Below are 15,478 nucleotides of genomic sequence, written 5' to 3'. Positions count from 1 at the left end.
CATCCCATCATCACATTGATAGGATGCTGCCCTTGTGCTGGAGTTATGTAAATGAACAGCTGGTCGTGAGGAAATTGTTGTACTTATCCTCCCACTGGATTGTATGTTATTCTGAGCCAACATAAAGCCTGTAAGAGTGGCTGTACTCTAAGATGCAGTAGGAGGCCTTGCATATGTGAAGACCTTGCTAGGTTCCTGACCCGCTAGTAGAAACCAGTTGAAATATTTCTGACCTGATGGGAAGATGCAGATACATTTCCCAAGTGTGGTTGCAAAACTATATGGTACAAACTATTTCTTTGCTAATTCATATGGAGACTTGATTAAACTGGAGAATCAGATATATAATTTGAATTAAATCTACTATGAACCATATAAAATATAGAGCATGCAAGAATAATTTACTGCAAGATTACTGTATTAGTCAGCTTTTTGCTGCAATAGTGCTATTTAATGAACAACTCCCCAAATCTCAGTTGACTTACAACAACAAACATTGGTTTCTTGCTCAGAGGTCTGTGGATTGACTTATGACTCAGCTAGATTTGGTTGGGGTGGGTTTGGCTGGACTTGGCACCAGGATGTGGATTAGATTCAGGTCTGTTCCGTATGTGTCCTTATTCTGGGATTCAGAATGAAGAAACTGTGGTGCCCTGGGACAATCTCTTCATGGTGGATTGCAAGAATGTGAGAGGGCAAACCAAACCACACATACACATTTAAAGTCTGATTGAGTGTAGTGCACGTAAGTCCTCTCATGTTTCATTGGCCAAAGCAAGTCACCTGGCCAAACTCCAAGCTAGTGACATTGGGAAGTGTCTCTGCTAAAAATATGTCTCAGCTGAGGAGGGGGGAGAAAAAGAATGGTGGAAAAATAATTTACCACAGCTGGTTACTGTAAGCTGCTAAATGAAGTTCAGGCCAATTGGATCACAAAAAAAATCAAATCAATCAGAATCAATTGGGTATTTTTTAAAATGTTAAGTCAAGGTATTTTTAATTCCCTTTAAATCATTATGCCATGTGATTTCCCTTCCATTGAATCAGCGGGTTTCAGTGCTTCAGGGCCTGAATATATGTCTTCTGAAACAATAAAGTCATTGCTCAGCCTCAAATTAGGCTTTTTGAGTCTGTAGTAAGGCAATAATTTTAAAGGTCAGGCTTATGTGGGAGAGAAAACAGATTTCAAATTCCAGAATTCCCTTTTACATATCAAAAACAGAGCTCAGGAATATGAATGTCAATGTTTATTGTAAGATACAGGTAGAAAGGGCTTATAAGACAAAAAGGAAGTCCCTGACTGCGTTGGAGGAAGTGACCAGCTCTAGGTCTTAGAGGTGGGAAGAGATCAAAGAAGAAGGGCAAACTAGCATTCGGGTGGGGCCTGGCAGCCCCTCCCTGGTGGAGGGGAGGAGTTAGCATTTGCAGATAGCCAGGGAAATTTTGAAAACAGTGAAGCTTGTTCCCTGATGCACAACAGTATTATTTCAAGACCTTTCTAAGAAGCTTCGTGTTCAGCCTAGTACTAGAGCAAGAAATAAAATTTTCAATAGTTTACCACATACAGCAGCCATGTTCGCTGATGACAGTGCAGTAAAATTAGAAATTAATTAATTAAAATAATTAGTACTCTGGAAAGATACTTCTAATAACTCCTGGGTTCAAGAAAATAAAAATTAAGCTACAAAATATTTTGTAATATTTTGTACACAGCAGCAAAAATTTTATATAAAATCTTATGGGATGCAGCCAAAGAGAGTCAAGGGAAAATTTAAAGTGTTAAATATGATTTTATTTTAGAATATAAGAAATAATTAAAATAAATGGACTGTATTAAACTTAAAAAAAAAAGAGAAGGAAGGAGTTAATAAAGATATGAGAAGATGTTAAGGAAACAGAAAACAAACAAATAGCAAATAATCACAAAATAAGACCTCATTATTTGAAAATACTCATAGGCAAACACCAAAGATAGACATTGGCAGGAATCAAAGGAAAACAGATACCCCAAATATTAAGAATAGTAACCAAAATGGAACATACACAGGGGAATAAAATATTATAAGAAGGAACACCAGTAAATGTGAATATCAGATGAAACAGACACTTTTTAAAAAAAGTGTAAATTACTAAAATTGGCCCAGTAGGATACTTGAATAGACCAAGACCAGAAAAGAAATCAAAATGGTAGTTATTGATCTGTCTCTGCAAAAGGCACGAAGGTGACTGCTGTCAACTCTGCAAACAATAGGTACAGTCAGTTCTTGTTATTGGTGGCAATTATGCTCTATAAAGTCATTATTAACACTGAATTAGTGAACCCTGAATTATTGCTCATAGTGGAAATATAGGGTTAGTCCTGTGAGCCTCTGGCCACAACATTTTCACCAACTGATCAATACATAACTTTGTTTTATGTATGTTTCTGTTTAAAAACATTTTATTTAATAGATATTGTTGATTCATTAACATTGAACTCGTGGCCAACAGCACAATAACTTATGCCTGAACAAAACTTACTTGAAACACAGATTTTCTCCATGAGGCATGTCATAGCCTTCTTCTGCTTAAGAACTTTAGACAACATGCCAACACTATGCTTGGGGACCATTTTAAGCTGCAAAATCACCAACAAAAAGCAAAAAATGCAAAAGACATGGCACTAAGTAGACCATGAAAAAGATACTTGATCACAGTAGGAGAGCTGAAACAAGAAGGCAGAGCATTGCCTTGTTTGACTTCTACTGGGAATGCACATGTGGGATGACTCAAAAGTCTCACCTCTCTGCATTTGTCTCCAAATGACCACAAAAGTGCTGCAAGTATTGATTTGGGGGCTACAAATCCATTTTAACTGGTAGGCAAATTCACAAATACAGAATGCACAAATAATGAGGATCAACTGCAATTTCTAATGTATCAGAAAAATATGAGGAATTAAGCCACTCAGCTTAACCCTGATACCAAATTAAGCTGAGGACCACACAAGAAAATAAAATTATAGGCCCATTCTGTTATAAACAAAGAATCCAAAATGTTATATAAAATATTAGCAAATTGAATCCAGCAGGAGATTAAAAGAAGATATCTAAGAATATATTTACCTGAGGAATTCAAGAATGGTTCAAAACTAGAAAATAAATTGGTATATTACTCAACACTTTAAGGGAATAAAACAGTATTAACTCAATCATAGCAATAAAAGCATTTGGTAATAATTAACATTCAATCATGATGAAACATTTCCTACATATTTCTTAGCAAACCAGGGCTTACTGCAACACCTGGCTACCAGCCTGAAGATGAAGTTAACATAGGAGGATAACAAAGCAAAGAGACTTTCATTAAAGCAGAACTGGAACTTGACATGCTGTACCTGCTGCCACCCTATCTTGGAACTTCCTGGTATGTAAAACAATACGATCTTATGTTGTTTATGTCAATTTAATCATATGTTTCAGTTACTTCTTGACTTATATGAAAAGCAAGACCTAAAACAGTCGATAACTTCAAATGATATGATTACCTACCAAAAAAAAAAAAAAAAAGGATCTCACATCATAATTATTGGAACCAATAAGAAGGTTTATTAACAAAGTGGCCAGATGGAGGAATGGCATCTAATAATCAATAGCTTAGTCATCATCATAAACTTGGAGTAGACAAAAATTTTAAAACTCATTACAAAAAACAGTAACTATAAAGAAAAAATGGTAAATTACACCATAAGCCACCATTAAAGAGTCCTCAGTGGGAGAAGCTGTTGGCAATACATACATCTGACAAAGGACTCATATCCAGGATGTTTAAAAAACTCCTATAAAGCAATAAGAAAAAGATAGACAACACAAAAGAAAAATGACCAAAAGGCTTAAACAAGTATTTCATAAATGATATCCAAATGGTCTAGACACAATTGGAAAGGTACCTGGCTTCACTAGTCATCAGAGAAGAGCAAAATTGAAGCCACGGTGTGATAATACTACACACTACTACAATAAATGACTAGAAAAGGGTACAGAATACCAAGTGTCAACAGAGGTATGGAACAACTGGAACTCTGGAATACTGATGGTTTATGTACTAAGTTAAACTGGAACTCTCATACACTGCTGATGGAACTATAAATTGGTTCAACTACTGTAGACGTCTGTTTGGCCGTACCTTTTTTTTCCCATAAATTTATTTTATTTATTTTATTTTTGGCTGCATTGGGTCTTTTGTTGCTGTGCGCGGGCTTTTCTCTAGCTGTGGCGAGCAGAGGCGACTCTTCGTTGCAGTGCACGGGCTTCTCACTGCGGTGGCTTCTCTTGTTGCGGAGCACGGGCTCTAGGCATGCAAGCTTCAGTAGTTGTGGCTCATGGGCTCTAGAGCGCAGGCTCAGTAGTTGTGGTACACGGGCTTAGTTGCTCCATGGCATGTGGGATCTTCCCGGACCAGGGCTCGAGCCCGTGTCCCCTGCGTTGGGAGGCGGATTCTTAACCACTGCACCACCAGGGAAACCCTGGCAGTACCTTTTAAATCTGTGACTAAGCTATTCCATTCCTAGGTGTGAAACCAACAAAAATGCATAAACAAGTTCAAATGTACAAGACATGTTGAAGAGTGTTCATAGAAGTACTATTTGTAATAGCCCCAAACTACACAATGCCCTTAAAAGTAGGGTGGACAACCAAATTGTAGTATATTAGCAAAAAAAAAAAAAAAAAAAAAAAAAGAAAGTACTTTTCAGCAATAAGAATGTACAAATGTCAACTATATACAATAAGGATGAATCTTGCAAACATAATGTGGGATGAAAGGAGGCAAACACAAAAGAGTTCATGCTGTCTGAGTACGTTTATACAAAATTGAAAACGAGGTAAAGATGTTCCACGGTGTCTGAAGTTAGGATAGCAGTTACTCTTCGGGTGGAGGCAGTGGTGGGAAGGGAGAACAAAGGAGACATCTTTTCTCGACTTGGGTGCTGTACTGAGTTTGTGAAACTGTATTGAGACATATGCTTTTCTGCAGATAAAGTTTCTTCAATAAAATCATTCTCCAAAAGACTACTGCAAAAAAACCCAAAACAGAACAAAAGTAACATTTTCCTATGTGTGATCAATAACCAGTTAGTAAATGCATTAGAAGAAAATACCCCATTCAAAATAGGAATAAATAGTACAATGCACCTAGTAACAAACCTACAAGAAATTTTATAGACAGCTCTGGAAACAATAAAAAAAATTTTAGTAAATAAAGATATATACTATATTCATAGATGAGAAAACTCCCTGTAGTTCAATAGCTCAGTCATGCCTGCAAAAACTTAGCTGCAGGGTGGAAGACTCTTCTGTTGTTTCCGTTGTTCCCCCCAACATGGATACATCTGAGATTAATGAGAGATTAGTGCTGGCTCTGAGACTCAGAACAGTTCAGATTGTTGAAGAGTCTCACGTTCAGTAGAGGGTTGAAAGAAGAGCAGGAAATATATCGGTATTACCTGGCATTCTACTTGATAAGAAATAAAGGGAAATTAAAACTCTGACTAGCGCCTGTGTTCTGGTATTGTGTAACTTCCATCTATAAAAAGGAATCAGTGTATGTAGTCCAGAAAGGAGAAACAGGTCTAATTCTGGCATCTGCCAAAGATACTACAAGGTCCATACTCTGCTGGATATCAAGGCACACTATAAACCAGTATGGAATTATCACAGGAATAGACAAATCCACCAGTGGAATAAAATAGAGAGTTAAGAAACAGACTCAATGGCACCCAAAAGTGTGCTAGAAGGACAATTTACTTATTAATTTATCATCAGTTCAACATTCATAACTAAGGTACATTATTATTATATGTCATGCACACTGTTTCTATACTTGCTTTATCTCTGAATTCTAGTTTTAGAACAACGGATTTAACAGATGGAAAAATATACTGAATACTATACTCCATCATATGCATTCAATTGATATTAAGTAAAATGTTTATTCTTGTCCCCAACACTATTTTTCCATATTCCATTATTTGTTGGTTTATGTTACTTAAAAAATGAAGAACAAAAAATTAATTAATATCACTTATGATTTCTAAGAAAGATAATAGAAGTCAATCTTACTACGAAAACTGTCTTTTTTTTGGTAGTGGTAGAAACTGAAATGAGCAAATACTAATGGATTGAGTATTAAAGAGCTGTGGGTCTGTAAGGGATAAAACACCACCATCAGCCCATGGAGGGGGCCCTCTGATTTTGCTACTGGCCTCGTCAGCTGACATCACACTGGCAATGGGAGAAGAGCCTACACTGGCCTCATGGCTGGATCTTCCTCCCAGTGCCTATTTGGATTCCCAACTCTGCAGGGAATCATTAGAAACATGAATTAAAATTCATTGAGTCTAATAAACATCTAGGGCACTGGAATATGTTTGAGGAAATGTTTCTGACTGTGAAAGTATACACAATCTAATGACAGTGGATGAAAACAAGCAAAAAAATTCAGTCGGGACGCTCTTTTTCTAACAGTGTACCTCATAGATATCCTCTGGACAGAGAAAGCCAGACCATTTTTGTCTTGATTTTCAGCAACCCATATCTAGGAGGAGGTCTGTAATTTCTCTCTAGGTAGCTCTGAGGCATTACAAATTGTCATTTTTTTCCCTCCTTGAATTCATTATGCAATGTCATTTTACTATTTGTCATAAATTAGATATAAATAGATATACAGTTAACACACATAAGAAGTTCCTGCTTGTGGCCAGAGAGGATGGCATACTTCACATACAAAAATGGGGAAGGTCCATCACTTAGCTAAATGTTGAGGAAAACTAGAAAAGTCAGTGTAGTGAGTAAGGGAAAAAGACGAGGTCCTTTTCTCTGAGAACAAAGCTAGTGAGAAACAGGATGCAGGGCTAAGAAATGTCAGGGGTCATGTGGAACTGGATTTCTTTTGAGAAATTTTGAATGTTTTACAAACATACATTAATCCTTACATTATTCGTGTGTTTTTTTAAATTTGGAATTTAAAAATAATTCTCCCACTGAATAGCATTTTATATTACAGAAAATAATGGAAAGAGTACTGTCAGTTTCCCTGTTTGTTCTGTGATGGGGCAGTGGAGTTCTCAAGCTTAATTCTTTCATAAAGGCAATCCATACTTGGTACTAAGGTCAGAAATAAAGACAAAAGAAACCTCTTCTTGCTTTTCCGTTGCCAGTTAAGTCCATATTTTATGATTTGATTCACATTTTATGACTTGAGTTTTCCTCACCAAATTTACACATGATTTTGAGATGATAAAAGTGTTCTCACATTAGAATAAAGACAAGGCTCCAGAGGAAAAAAAATGTATTTGGATGTTTTATTCCCACAACATTTTTATCCTTGAAACTAATATAATGCAAAGCGGGATTTCCAACAACGTGAAACAAAGCAAGCACTGCTGAGTTTTAAAGAGCCCCAGATTGTCGAAAAGGGGAAATTCCTTTCTTTCCCTCAGAGGATCAATCATCTTGAAATGCCTGCTTCAAATACTGGTAGCAGTGAAATAATCATTCTCCTGAAATAGTGTTTCTTAATGCTAGGGTATGTTTACTTTCTCCTTGAAGCCAAAGTTATCCAACTGTAAATCACATCAAAGAGAAATCAGGGCAGTAGCTAAATATTCTGATTAAAAAATTCTTCAAAAGTCTACATCAGGTAATAATTTTGTTGAAATTTGCCTGTAATATGCATACAATATTTTGCTGGTTTTAAATAATCTCTATGTCCTTTTCTTCAGCTGCTTGTTTCAGTGAATTTATGTTTTAAAGTATAGTAACTGAAGAAATAATCCTATCCAAAACCACATGTGCAATTATTTCCTCATAATAACTTTTTGTTTTTCATTTGACTTTGTATTTTATTAAATTTTAATTAAAATTTACACAGGTAATACATATTCACTAGGGAAAATTAGAAAATACAGATAAACAGGAAGAAAAATAAACATAATATCAAAGGTGATCAACTAAAGATAATCATAATGGATATTTTCTGTGATCTCTTCAGATGCTTTTCTGCTTGTGTGAATATGTGTGTATGAGGTATTTTAATAGGATCCTTCTATACACATCTACATTTTTCAGCTGGCCTTTTTCTTTTTAAACTTGATGTAATGTGAGCTCATCTTCCCATGTGAATATATATACTTTTACATTTTAATGATTTCATTTATCCTTCAGAGTCCTTGGATTCATTTTCATTTTCATTCAACTAGTATTTTCTTATTTCCTATGTAATTTCTTCTTTGACCAATTGGTTGTTCAAGAGTATGTTGTTTAATTTCCACATATTTGTGAGTGACAATTTTCCTTCTGTTAATGATTTCTGGTTTCATTCCATGTGGTCTGAAGAAGATACTTTGTATAATTTCAATCTTTTAAAATTTGTTGAGACCCATTTTGTGGCCTAATATATGGTCTACCCTGGAAAATGTTCCAAGTGCACTTGAGAATAATATGCATTCTACTGTTGTTGGGTGGAATGTTCTGTATATGTGTCTTGGGTCTAGTTAGTTTTTGTATTATTCCAGTCCTCTACTTCCTTATTAATCTTCTGTCTAGTTGTTTTATCCATTATTCAAAGTGGGGTATAATTGTCTCCAACTACTGGTATGGAACTTCTTATTTCTCCCTTCAAGTCTGTCAAGTTTTGCTTCATCTTGGGGCTCTGTTGTTATGTGTGTATGTGTTTATAATTTTTATATCTTCTTGATATATTGACCCTTTTGTCAATATATAATGTTCTTCTTTGTCTCTTATAATAATTTTGACCTAAAATCTATTTTACCAAATACTAATATAGAAGCCCCAGCTCTCTTTTGGTTATTATTTGCATGGAATATATTTTTTCCATCCTTTACTTTCAACCTGTTTGTGCCTTTGGATCTAAAGTGAGTGAGTCTCTTATAGACAGGATAGTATCGTTGTATAGTTGGATCATTTTTTTTTTTAAATATGTAATGCGTTTTTTAAAAATTAATTAATTTATTTATTTTTGGCTGTGTTGGGTCTTCGTTTCTGTGCGAGGGCTTTCTCTAGTTGTGGCAAGCGGGGGCCACTCTTCATCGCGGTGCGCGGGCCTTTCACTGTCGCGGCCTCTCTTGTTGCGGGGCACAGGCTCCAGACGCGCAGGCTCAGTAGTTGTGGCTCATGGGCCTAGCTGCTCTGCGGCATGTGGGATCTTCCCAGACCAGGGCTCGAACCCGTGTCCCCTGCATTGGCAGGCAGATTCTCAACCACTGTGCCACCAGGGAAGCCCTAGTTGGATCATTTTTTTTTTTAAAAATTCATTCTGCCAATTTCTGTCTTTTAATTGGAGAACTTAATCTATTTGCATGTGAAGTAATTGATTCTTTGGGAATAAAGTCCTCTTTGTTTCCGCCAGCACCAGGAATCCATACCAGGGATGTAGGCTGCTGTCCTTAAGACTGTCATTGTGCTAGAGGGAGTTGGGTGGGACAAAGGTAAGTTAAAACACCACAAAGTTCTCCTATTGGGTTTCAGAGGGTTTCTTGATTAAGCATTTGCTTGACTGCTGTAAATCTTTGATTATCTTCCATTGTTCTGACAGAGTTGATTCTGACATTTTTAGCCAGCCTTTTCAGTGTTTCTGTTGAGAGATGGGCCCTTGGAGTTTCCTACTCTGCCATTTTCACTGGCATTCTTTCCATTCTTTTAAAATATCATTTCCCATTATATTTTGTTTTAACTCTAATTCATTTAACAAATATCACATTTATGGATTTTTATGATGCTTTAAATTTGGGGCTATTATAAATAACACTATTATAGCCAGAATTTATAGAGATTATTTCCTCAGGATAATTCCTATATAAGGAATGATACATTTTAGGAATAAAAGGTTTATGGATTTAGAGTTTTATTAGGTAGATGACAATTAACATTAGCGGAGAGGAAAAAGAAATCTCAGATCCCTCATAATTTCAGGAGTCAAATCTTATACCTTTTAGGATTTTATGATGAAGCATTTGAATGGATTAACATTTATTCAGTTGCACCTAGTTTTACTCTTCCACTAAAATAGCCAGTTTTCAAATGTTAGTTGATGAATGTGAGCCAGGCCCTAGTGCCGTAGTGTTGGTTGAAGTTGTACACTAACCACCAAAGGCCCTGTTGTGCATTAAAGACAAGATAGAGGATAGAACCCAATTCCTTTGACTTGGGGGCTATTTCCATCAACTCCACATAATTTCTAATTTAAATGCGATTCCCAGCCATTCAGAGGCAAGTGACCTGAATGACCAGATCATTCATCTGCAGAGCACCAACAGGATAAGCCATTCAAAAATCTAAAATGTTATAAAGCTTAGGGTGAACTGTGTCTGTAAACAATTGTACCTCTGAATAATTTGTTTTTAAGCTATTAATATAGTACGCGTAGTAAACCTGTAGTAGATATTCAATAAATTTAACAAATCCCTCTTTCTCTTCTAGCAACCCTCCCCTCAGTCCCTTCAACTCTCCTTCCTATTCACTATGATAAGCTCCATTCTAATTCTCTTTATAAAGCAAAGCCATTCTGCCATTCACATTTTATTCTATAATTAGTGACTGTAGTCATATAGTAGTCTATCTCTTTTTATTATATTGCAGCTATTTATATTTTATTCCTCTCTTATTGTTCTTACCTGACAAAAACCATCCACAAACATAATTTGAATTGGAAAACTTATTCTTTTGGCTGACTGTGCTTGTATTTTGACACTCAAGATCCATTAGATTCTTCTATTTTGTTACTTTAACATGACATATTTTATCTTTTAATTGATTTTAACAAGATAGAGAATATTTGTGACTAAGATGTCAAAGTGGAAGAAAAGTATAGTCCCCTCTTCTAAGTGTTGGGTGAGATCTGGAATTTTAAAACCTATTTCTAGGATGTAAAATCTCCTTGAAGCCACTGGGAATTCTGCATATGGGGAGACTCAGATACACTGGGCAAATATTACCCAAGAGAGACTTTTCGCTGTTGCTATTACAGAGACTTTTTGCAAACCTGCAAAGTCCTTCTACTCCAGGATGCAGTGTAGTGCTGCTCTAACTCCGAAATGCTGAGGACCGAAGTATTTCAAGACCAATTTTTAAATTCCAGAGAAGGGTTATAGTCTAGGATTTTTTTAAATGGGGTTAAAGCAGTAATCTTTTCCATTAATTTCCTGTTATTTTTTCCTTAAAGAGAATTGATATAGGGACAAATTCTGAAGTGGGAATAGGACATGACCATCAGTTCAGTAAAGTTCTGACTAGCACTTGTTTGCATCCTTCCCTACACTTCTTCTAACTCATACTTGACCATTAGCATCAAGATCAAATTATTTTTTTCAAGAGCACTCTGTAAGAGAATGAATGGTTATGTCTCCCAAGAGAAAGAAGGCATCATTTACCAAAAAACCAGCACTCTATTCCTATTTATTCTTCCATTCATTATTTGTGAATTGCCCTATATACATCAGAAACTGGGCTGCATGGTGATGGAAGAGGTGTGTTATTTCCAAAGAATGAATGTTATATCAGAATTTTAGGGTCAGCATACTGTTTCTGTTAGCTTCCATGGATATATCCAAGGCTGTCTAAGCTCATAAACTGTTACACGTAAATTCAATGAAAATAAACACAAACAAATCTTGAATTCATTCAGATTGCACCCTGCATAACTGTTAAAACTTGTTTTAATTTTCTCTTTTCATCCAGTTATTTGGAAAACAGTTTTACTTCAGCTTCAGTCTGAAATGTGGTAGCAGACTGGCTTAGATGTGCTGATTGAGAGTGAAATCGTCCTATTCATGTGTAAAACTCTCTTTTCTATTGGATCAGGTGTTCCAGCAAATAATTACTCAATGAAATATGTACTTACTGCTAATTTTTATGGATAACAATTAAGAAGGATTTACAGTATCTTCCTTTTATTCTCCAATTTCTGGCAGAGGTACCAAAATTTTCAAGGAGGGTTTGTAGAATCACAGCTCAATCAGAAAAAGGAAGTACTTCAAGTCCTCCTGAGAAAGGGTATTCTTTCTGATCCAGGAAATTTCAAAATTTGGCTCTTTGCATTTGTACCAAAACATTACAGAGATTTTTGGAATCAAGTTGCTAAAACCTTGGATGGCTCATTCATCTTCAATAGTAACATTAAGATTTACTGAATGGACTAGCCAGAAGCAGTGGAAAGCAGTTGCCCACAGCTCTGTTCAGCAGTTTTGCAATGGACAAAATGTCAAGTTAGAAAAATTGTCAGTTATGAAGTTGCAGCGTGCTTTTCCTCCACAAATAAAGCCCAGTGTGACATTTTATATAAGTTGAATTTCAAAAATAAGGAAATGGTATCTTTTATCTCTAACTAGGTTCTGGAATTAATTTGCTCTTTTTTACTTGCAGCAATATATTTGTCCTCCAATGGCATATGTTTCATCAGGGCAACCATGTGGAAAACTCAGACACAAAGAAGTGTTTGTTTCTTGCAAGAGCAGTGTGAACAGAGAGCATTAATGTAATTTTGATGCCAGATAAAGTACTTTGTTATAACAGAGAGCATAATAATGAAGAGACTTATAGAGAACCTGGTTTGTTGGTCTTTGGATTTCTCCCATGGTACAGTAGTAAAGTTGGCTCAGCCATTTCAAACAGCTGAGTACAGTGTGAATATTTCTTATTTTCCCCTCCCCCCTGAATGGAGTAGCTTATGGGAATTTCAGAAATTTTAAAAAATTTTATAAAGGATTTTGTCATGCAGACTTGGTCCAATAGGCGTGCAGCTGTTTATATTTTGAATGGTTTTTAAGTGTAGGGAAGATAACACTCCACAATGAAGTTCATCAGCCTTTGGGATACAGGATAAATCTATTGAATAATTTATAGCAACACTGAAGAGAAGTTTTGCTTAGAAATGGGGATTTATGTGGTGATTCAGTTCTTATGGAAACAGTACAAGAAAATAAAGATGAAGATAGTAACAATATTTTAATAGAAATGAGCTGGGTTAGAAAGGCTAATCCACACATATTTTAGGATTGTAAGAAAACAACTCTGGTGGAGAGGGAGGATTGTTGGATGTAAAATCAGGGGACTAGATTCGAATACCAATTCGGTTGAGCCACTTAGAGAAAGTGACAATGGTGGGGATAATAATGCTTAACCAAATTATCTCATATGGCACTTGTGAGATGAGCACTTAATGTACTAAGTAATACTAAAGTTCTTTGAAAATTAGAAATTACCCATCAGTTATTATTTCAGAGCAAGTTTAACAATAAGAGATGGACAGATGGACAGATCTTACCTAATCTAAAAAAAAAGACAAATGTATACCTCCAATAATACATACAATTTGGCATTCCACTAAAATGTAAGTGGTAACATGTACTAAATCTAGATCTGTTTCCTGTAGTATCTTGGGTTTCCATATTAAGTGTCAGCTTTAATATATCTTTTTATGCAGCTTATGACATCACAACTTCAGTGTAGGTCCCTGGCAAGGATGATTGAGAGTTATTGATGGGAGGCTCAAAACGTAAACTAAAGGAAAATCTGCATCTTTCTCTATACTCCCCTTGTGAACTCAGCTTCAGGGAAATGTGGGGATATTTTAGTAGAATCTTCACTGTCAAGCTGCTTTCTGAGAACTGACTAGTTGTGTGCTGGACAGGATCAGACCCCTGGCCAACACAGACCTAAATGAAGGGATACACAAATGGAATGAGTTAAATAAAATTACTTTTTTAAATGTAATACTATTATTTTCTAAGAAGATACTTCAGTTCAAAGCCTTTGTGATTCAAGACAGAATAATCATCAATCAGCCAACAATGAATTAATCAAAATGTTGTCAAGTTGAGACCCTGGTGGGTCTACTTTTATTAGGAAATGATTAATTTATAATCAGCTTATTAATGTTCATTTGTATTCAAAGAGAGTTTGTTGTCTATTAAATATAATGTCATGAAATCTTAGTTTCACTATGAATTTTCTTAAATTTCTACCTAGCTTCTGCTGACTTATCCTAAATCCCAAATAGTGGAATCCAAACCTCTCTTCATAATCTGCTGAGCCTCAGACTATTGGAAATTTAATGCATCATCATGTTTTAGTCCTCCAAAATTTGATTACATGACTTTTTCTGCCCTTTCAATTTAGAAAAAGAATTATTTAAGAACCAAGAGAAAGGTTTTGACAGTACTTTAGTCCAACAGGAAGCTCTGTAAATATCCAAAGAAACCTCATTCCTCAAATATTGCCAAATTTTTTTGCAGACCCAAGATATTGAGATAGTCATAATCAGCTCAATTTCCCCATCCTTTGGCATTCCGAGCTCCCACTGTGTAAAATAAAATGTAATAAAAATGAAAAAAATTAAACATAATCTTAAAAAGCAAGAAAAGAGAAATAGTGAATCATCAGCTGGGGTTGGAAAAGCTTAGTTGTTTATCTTGCTGAAACCTCTGTAATTTTTGATTTTCCTTGAATGGTTAGGCAGGGACAATAGTATTGAAAGACCATTATGAGTCAAGGTTCTGGGTTCTATTTTTATTTCCATGTTCTTGCATCTAGTTGAATTTCCCCATTAACTAAATACTGAGATTTTGAGTATATTGTTAAGCAAATGTTTACATAGGCTTAAGATTCGTGGATTAAAGGTTCTATAAAGGAAAAGAATATTATTGCTGTTACTCATGAGAAATAGTTTTAGTGCTGATTTTGGCATGGGCTGGCTGCCTTCATGTTGGCTAGCAGAGAAAAGTCAACACAAATTCATCAAGCACATTCTCTGCACCAAGTACTAACAGCATAAGAGCTATCAGGCTGGGAATTAAGAATACTTCCTTTAGAAACAGATAATTGAGTACAAACAGTCTTTCTCATGAAAATAATACAAATAATTTACCTACTCTTGATTAAATTCCTGGTAGGATGCTGGGCACTCAGTAGACTTGTTGATTGATCTACCCCCACTTCCATCTGGTTAATTTTATCCTTTATCCAACCCACCTGAAGCAAGCAGGGTCGATTATTCAAGATGAGCTTTTATAAAAATTATTTTTTCTTTCCTCTGAGATCCACAGTTCCTTCCAGAGAAGTTTACAGGGACTGGCCATATATCAACAAGCTACATGTTTTGAAACATTTTCAGAGAGGTGAGAGTGTAAGCATGGGTTATCAATTATAAAGTTAGAGTTTCTGTCACCCAAATTATCAATTAAGATGCTTTCAGCTACAGGTTAACAGGAAAACTCTATTAAAGTGGTTTAAATAATTTATTATTTCCCAGAGACACAGTTTCTCAGGGCTTTATCTCCACTCTGACATCTCCCCTAGCTCTGCAATGCTTCCAGTTTGGGTTCATTCCCAAGGTGGACGTCAGGATGGCTGCAGCATCTCTGAGCGTCATCGCATCCAGACATAACTCTGTCCACAGGACATAAAGACACCACATCTTCCGCGTG

The 15,478-nt window shown here is 35.8% G+C and overlaps 1 protein-coding gene across 12 annotated transcripts in view; it reads left to right on the top strand.

The window, feature by feature from the left end:
* The window catches only part of MTERF1 (mitochondrial transcription termination factor 1), a 589,841-nt gene that overhangs the window by 293,197 nt on the left and 281,166 nt on the right, over positions 1–15,478 (top strand). For 10 of the 12 annotated variants that reach the window (XR_009505037.1, XR_009505032.1, XR_009505034.1 and 7 more), the window contains one exon: positions 3,262–3,405. The exons of the other annotated variants lie outside the window; for them this stretch is intronic. The gene's annotated coding sequence lies outside the window, so the exon portion shown is untranslated. The remainder of the gene's footprint in view (positions 1–3,261; positions 3,406–15,478) is intronic. 12 annotated transcript variants of the gene reach the window in all.

Source organism: Balaenoptera ricei, chromosome 9 (genome assembly GCF_028023285.1).
Source record: "Balaenoptera ricei isolate mBalRic1 chromosome 9, mBalRic1.hap2, whole genome shotgun sequence".
NCBI lineage: Eukaryota > Metazoa > Chordata > Mammalia > Artiodactyla > Balaenopteridae > Balaenoptera > Balaenoptera ricei.
Note: the sequence above shows the minus strand (reverse complement) of the source record. Positions and strands in the feature narration are given on the sequence as shown.